The sequence below is a fragment of the Lemur catta genome, chromosome 6 (genome assembly GCF_020740605.2).
Source record: "Lemur catta isolate mLemCat1 chromosome 6, mLemCat1.pri, whole genome shotgun sequence".
NCBI lineage: Eukaryota > Metazoa > Chordata > Mammalia > Primates > Lemuridae > Lemur > Lemur catta.
The window spans coordinates 108,361,188-108,368,672 of record NC_059133.1 but is presented as its reverse complement, the minus strand read 5'-3'; the positions used below and the strand labels follow the sequence as shown (position 1 = coordinate 108,368,672).

General features: G+C 32.6%; 1 pseudogene; it reads right to left on the bottom strand.

Moving 5' to 3' along the window:
• Positions 1-1,194: 1,194 nt before the first annotated feature.
• LOC123640728 lies at positions 1,195-1,962 on the bottom strand (annotated as a pseudogene).
• Positions 1,963-7,485: the final 5,523 nt, after the last annotated feature.

The following is a 7,485-nucleotide window of genomic DNA, read 5'->3' as shown; positions in this document are numbered from 1 at the left end:
CAACTCCTAATTTCATCCCAATGTGGTTGTAGAACTCAATTTGTATATTTTTATCCCTTTTAATTTTACTGAGGCTTGTTTTATGGCCTAATATATGATCTATTGTAGAAAATGATTTGTGTACATTGGATATGATATATATTCTGATGTTTTGGGGTTCAGTGATTTACAGATGTGTATTATATCTTGGTTTATAGTGTTGTCTAAGAACTCAATTTCCTTGATTATCTTCTAAATAGTTGTTCTAGCCACTACTGAATGTGGATATTGATGTATTCAGCTGTTATTGTTGAATTGTCTATTTCTTCTTTTGAGTCTGTCAATTTTTGATTTATGGATTTTGTAGTTCAGATGTTAGGTATGTATGTTAATAAATGTTAATTTGTCTTCATAAATTTTTATTTTTATCACTATAAAATGTCTTTTTTCTATAGTTATTTTTTCTTAAAGTTTATTATGTCTGATATTAATATAGCCACTCTAGCTCTCTTTTGGGTACTTTCTGCATGGTATATATTTTTTCCATCCTTGTATTTTCAACCTATCAATGTCTTTTATAGAAAGCATGTAGTTGGTTCATTATTTTTAATCTACTCTACAAAATTTTGCCTTTTCATTGGGGTTTTTTGTACATTTACAGTTGATGTAGTTACTACTTAATATGGAAGAATTTACACCTGTCTTTTGCCATTGTTTTCTGTATGTCTTATGACTTATTTGTTTCTTTAATACCTCTGTCACTGTTCTTTTGTGTTAAATAGACATTTTCTACTATATCATTTTAATTCTTTTGTCTTATTTACTATATTTCCTGAGATGTTTTCTTAGTGTTTTTTCTCAGATTACATTTAGCATCATAATTTAAGACAACTAGATTTGAATTAACACCAATATAATTTCAATAGCAGTGACAAAGTCAGTTTTTGTTTATCTGTGACTGTCTCAATTTCACCTTCATTTTTAAAAATTTACCCTTCTTTCCAAGTTTTATTCCAACAAAAATAAGATTAAAATGTCCATGAAAATAATCATCATTACAATAAAGTATTCAGAAATGACCAGCATACAATTCAGAATGTGATGTTTTGCACAAGTTAAAAAAAAATTCAAAGCTTTCTCAGGTTGGAAGATTAGGAAATCTTTTACACAGAAATTGCACCCTGAATGAGTTCTAAAATCCCAATATTTTGTCTTTTATTTATCTTTTTATTTATGTTCTCTTTCTTTCTTCTCATGCTTAGCTTTAGTTTCTTATTTCTCATGGTTTTTGATCAACTATTCCACTTTGTTTTGAGAACTCTGATTATGTTTTTTCATTCTTTCTTGTTAATATGGCAATTTCCACTTTTTCAGCAGTTTGCTAACATTCATGTCCTTATTTAACACTTTGATAGCTAAACCAAGTTCTGACTTCAAAGTCATTTCTTCTTCCTTTCATTCTTGTTTTAACACTGACACAGATGCAGCACTATTATTTCCAATGCATAAGGTTTTCCATTACCCATAATTTCCATTAGAGCCGCTCTGATACAGATGAAAGCCATGGTCCTTATTCTAGCCAATGTACAGTAATGCAATACCAAAGGGACGTTTTCCTCCGGACTGTGTATAAGCTTGTTTGATATTACACAGTGCTGTAACCAACTGCTCATAGGAATTGGCTTCTGAAACCATTATAAATACTTTTTTGAGCAATGAGCCTTGGTTTATTAGTCAGAACATTAGCATTTCCTGCCACACTGCAAGCCATGTCCTCACTGAGTCCATAAATATTTTTGGAGAAAATGATTTCATCAAGAGGCTTGTGGATGTTGTGTCTTTCTGCTGCAAGCAAAACATCATTGCTTGAGAAAATTCCTGAACAGGTGCCTGCATGTTTGATGCTTCCATGGTACATTCAACTTGGTGCAAGTGACCTTCTGGAGAAAATACAGTGGTCTTGGAGTCATATCCTTAAGACATCTATTTTTTTTGTTTTTACAATAAGCTCTTTTCAAAGGATGAAGGACATCTTTTTTGAACTTTGTATAATTCCAGAGGGAAGACACTGAAGAGTCAAGATCTACACAGAGTACTTTACTCTGCCAAAGAAAAAACACTACTACTGCCCAGCTATCCACTTCTGTGATAATATGACCCATGTTTGTGTGTGGAACCACCTTTCTCCTTAATTTTTGAAGGTTATTTTTGCTGGATATAAAATTCTTGGCTATTATTTCAAGCACTTTGAATATGTTATCCCATTGCCTTCTCAACTCCATTGATTCCCATGAGAAGTCAACATTGTCTTTTTCAAGGATCCCTGGTAATGATGAGCTACATTTTTCTTGCTGATTTTAAGTTTCTCTCTGCCTTTGGCCCTTGACAGCTTGAATATGAGATAATCAATGTGTGAATCTCTTTTAGTTTATGCTGCTTGTAATTTGTTGAGCTTCTTGGATGTGCAGATAAATTCTTTTCACAAAATTTGGGAAATTTTTGCCCATAATTTCTTCAATTATTCTTTCTCCCCCTTTCATTCTCTCTCCTTTCCTTCTGAACCTTACATTATGCGTATGTTGGTACACTTGATGGTGTCTCACTGGTTTCTGAGCCTATGTTTATTTTTCTTCTTTTTTTTCCATTCCTCTGATGGGATAATTTAATTTGATCTGTTTTTAGATTTGCTGGTTTGTTCTGCCTACTCAAAGCTACTGTTGAGACTCTTTAGTGAATTTTTAATTTCTGTTATTGTATCTTTCCACTCTAAAAATTCAATTTGTTCTTCATTAAAATAATTTTTATGTCTCTATTCATATTATTTGGTGAGGCATTGTTCTCATACTGTCTTTTAATTTTTTATATATAGTTTCTTTTAGTTTTTTGAAGATATTTATAACAACTAAGTTATGCCCCTCTGAGTTGTCTAACTGTGCTAAGCTGTGCTAGTTGTCTAGTAATACAAACATTTGGACTTCCTCAGGGACAATTTCTATTGTTTTCATTTATTTTTCTTGTGAATAGGCCATACTTTTCTGCTGCTTTGTGTGTAAAAACTGGACTTCTTAAATAATACAATGTGTCAACTCTGGAAATCCAGTCCGCAACATTTGTTCTTGTTCTTTGCTGTTGTTGTTGCTGTTTGTTTGTTTAGTGGCTTTCCTGAACTAATTCTCTAAAGCCTGTAATCTTTGTTGAGCGTGGCCACTGGAGTCTCTGCTCAGTTAGCTAAGTGCTACTCTAACGATTAGACAGAGATTTTCTAAAGTGTCATGAATGTGTATATCTCCCAGCCTCTGCTGAAGGTGTGTGTGTCTGTGTGTGCGTTGGGGTATGCTTTCCACGCTCCAACAGGCAGTTTAAGACTTTTCTTTAACCTTTAGTTCCTGCTCACGCAGAACTTAAAGGTAAATCACAAGTATTAGGTTAGGGCTTTTTTTTAGATATTTCCTGGGCCAGCCCCTAACCCTGGACATATACAGCTCTGTGTATGTGCACGACCTTCTAGATTCCCAGGTATACGTTGGGGTTTATCAAAGTCCCATATGGACATGTCATTTTCAAGTATTTCTTTATATTTTCAACCAGCCACTTGTTAGCCCCAACTCATAATGCTGACTCAAGCAGCTATGTTATTAAACCATTGTTGATTTTATTATTATTATTATTATTTTTTTACAAATGCACTGGAAATAACATTGATCTCACAGCTCTGAGTCAGGTCACAAAAATACAAGCTCTGAGAAGAGAGCTTTTCTATGAACTGCCAAAAGGGTTAAATGGTGACAGTTGTCTGGGATGGGTCTTTTCAGGAGCTCCAAATGAAGTTTTTCTCTTTCAGTGGCACCAAGGCTACTGCTTTTTAAGATACTCTAGTTGCAAAGCTTATGATCTCCAAGGCTACCACACAGCTAGGGAGAGTGGAATGATATTAGCTCTTTGCCTTTATTTTGGTTTTCATAAGTTTTACTATGATGTTTCTACGTAATTTTTTGATGTTATTATTGCTGTTATTGTTTTTGTTTATCCTGATTAGATTTCACAGAGCTTATTGAATCTATTGCTTAATGTCATTTGCCAATTTTAGAGTGTTCTCAGCCATTTTCTGTTTAAATATTGTTTCTGCATCATTTCCTTTATTTTCCCTCTGTACATGGCTTCAAATAAATATATATTATGCCTATGTATCATGGCTTATATTTTCCATATACCTTTTTATACATTTCTCATTCTTTACAATATCTGTGCTTTAGTTAGAATATTTTTTCTAATTTGTCTTCCAGTTTACTAGTCTCTCTTCAACTGTAACTCATTCGTTGAATTCTTAATTTTTTCTGTTGTATTTTTCAGTTATAGAATTTTCAGTTTTTAAAAAAATTTCAGTTTTCCTTCAAAATTCTCAATTTAATTACTTGAACAGAGTAATAATTGTTGTAAAATTTGTTTTTGGTATCTTCATTATTTGAATTTCTTGTGAGAAATAATCTATTATATCTGTAGAGTTTGGGTCATATAAACTTATATCCTTATAATCTCACTTATTTTCAGTAAGTTCTAGTTTTTATATGTGAGACATTATAGAGATAATTTGAAGCCCTGAAAAATATTATTATATATTCTTCCAGAGTAAATTTAGTTTGTTTTTGGCAGACTACTAGGTTAGGTGTATTAATAATTCCAGATTGCTTCAATTCACTGAAGTATTGATAGAATTTAAAGCTGAGCTTTCATTCATCCCTGTGAGGGCTGATCCATTTCTGGTTTACCCTTATTCATAGTGTGTAGCCCTTTATGGAAGTTCCCATTGGAGCTTTGTGGTGTTTGCCAGGGAAACTCCTCTTTGGTGTTCTGTAAATTCCAATTCTACTTCTTCCATACCTATGACTCTGATCGAAGCTCAGTTCAGCTTCTCATACATTAGTAATACTATCAGCATTAGTAAACACCTACTGTCAGCATTAGTAAAGATTTCTAGGGTAAAGAGGGCCTGAATGCTTGACTCACTTCTGTGGTCAAATCTCCTTTTCTTACTGCCTACAAAGATGTCCAAATCCTTCAAATAAATGTTTCTTTTATACTTTTTTTTTTGTGGTTTTTCTAGTTGTTTTCAGAGGGAGTGATTTTTCCCCCTCTTCTTTGAATCTGCAGGTACTAGAAAAGAAATGTTCATATCAAATTTAAGAGAAAATACTAACTTTTAAGGAAATATCTGCTTTCAGTTGTAGTTCATTACAATATCAGATGCCACATGAACTTTTTTACTTTTCTTTTTTGTTGTGGGCACTTTTCACATAACATTTTGAGAATTATAGGAATGCATTTTGAGGGAAAAAAGAAGAAGGAGAGAAAGAGAGAAGAAAAGAAAGAGAGAAAGAAACAAGAAAAGAAAGAGAAAAAGAAAGAAAGAAAGAAAAGAAAAGAAAAGAAAAGAAAGAGAGAAAAAGAGAGAGAAAGAATATCTAATGGGGATAATAAAAATTTTTTCCTCAAAACTGGGCATCCAAGAAATGCCATGTTTCTTAATTTTCTAAATCATATATTAATGTGAAATGAAATTTCAGTCATTTTAATTTTTGTCCTCCTTAGTATGGCATAGGGTCTAGGGAAAATATGTCCAATAGAACTTTCTGTGATGATGGAAATGATCTATCTGTGAGGTTTAATATAGTAGCCATTAGCCACAGGTGGCCATTGAGAATTTGAAATGTGGCTAATGTGAATTAGGAATTAGATTTTTAATTTTATCTCATTATAACCCATTTAAATTCAAATTTAAATATCCGTGTGTGGGTATGGCTACCATGTTAGACAGCACAGCTCTAAGTGGACTCAGTCTGCTTTTTCTCCTTGCTCAGTTTGCATGATCCATTTGAGAGTAAGTTTCTCTGGTGACAACATCCACACTCTCCTTGTCTAATTTTGTTGCAGGGCTTTCTCCTTGGTCCCAGAACATCATGCTTTATGCCACACATACACACAGTCATACTGTTCAGAGGCTCTGCTACTTCTGGAGTGCTGCGTGAAGAGTAAAATGCTAATGGTCTCAAGAACCCCAACTCTTTCTAGGACAATTTATTTCTACTCATTTGACACTAAATATTCTTACTCTCCTCTAATTCAAAAACAGTATTTTCTGAATCCTATATTTTAACATCAAAGTCCTCTATTGTGGAGCCAGGGAAACCCAGATTTCTAAGACCCAAAGCGCTGCTCCCTCATTTTGAGGGAATGAGGATGGGAAAATCTCTCTTTTTATAAAATTTTTAATGCTGAGTTCACAATAGTGGGAGAAAAAAAGCAAAGGTAATTTCTCAGTCAAGCCATCTTGGTACGTGTAGCTCAATGTGACAAAAAAAAAAAAGAAAAAACCAACAAATGAGGAAAATCATGTGTATTCTACATTAGGTACTATTATATATGCTAGCAATGTTTTTACTACATTACCAACCACGTGGTAAATGAGAAAAGAATGCTCAGACATATTCTTTGCAGGCATGAATTTTCCATTTCTGGGAACCAAATGCAAGGTAATAACTATGTAATAATTTGTGAATTATTTTATCAGTCTAGCAACACTTCTGTATAAGCAAAATTGAAACATAGGGAGATAGTAGTATAAACTGTCATAAAGATTCAATGATGACTGCCTTAAAATGTCCTTGTTTCCATGGCAATTCTAGAATAATTATCTCATCTCCCAGTAAACATATAAATTCTGCTTTAGTTACAGAATATTCTGATTACATGTGTGTGTGTCTTGTTATAATAAAAACAACCTACGTATCTTTTTGTTAGTGAAAACACTCATGTAATTATTACAGCTTACCTTGGACACTTAGCTAAACAGCTTTTGGAAATTAACCAAGTAAAATTTATTTAAAATATGTATATGACTTATGAATTGTAATAAGAAGCAAAAAGTAAACATTAGCCACAGTAATTCTTGTTGTTAAAATTACATTGTATTCATGGTGCAAAAAATATACTATGGAATAAGTAATATTATAATATCGGTTTCAATTAACTTACAGCAATGGGGAAATCACAATCGACTTGGCTACAAACATAAAAAATAATACAGCTTCATTTTTACTAACCATTCAGGATATAGATTAAATTGAAGTATGTGATTTGTTTGCTGTTACAGAGATGATACCTGATAATATATATTTAAGCCCTTACTACTTATTTTGAAATGACTTCTTTTGAAAGTAAAAAAATAATATATGAGGCACTAAAAATAATACAATTTAAAGGATTTGGAAATTATCATGTTTTAAAATTCAATATTTTAAAAAATATTCCACATGGGTTTTTATTATACATAGATGCTTTTTCTGCTATGTATTAAAGAGTAGACACAGAGCAAGGGACAGAAACAGTATTTTCTATCCCTGATTCTATAACTCAACAGCATGAGACCATGAGAAAGTTATTTTGCTATATCTTATCACAGTTTAGTCATTAAATAGCAATAATTTCCATCCTGTCTACCTTATAGCCATG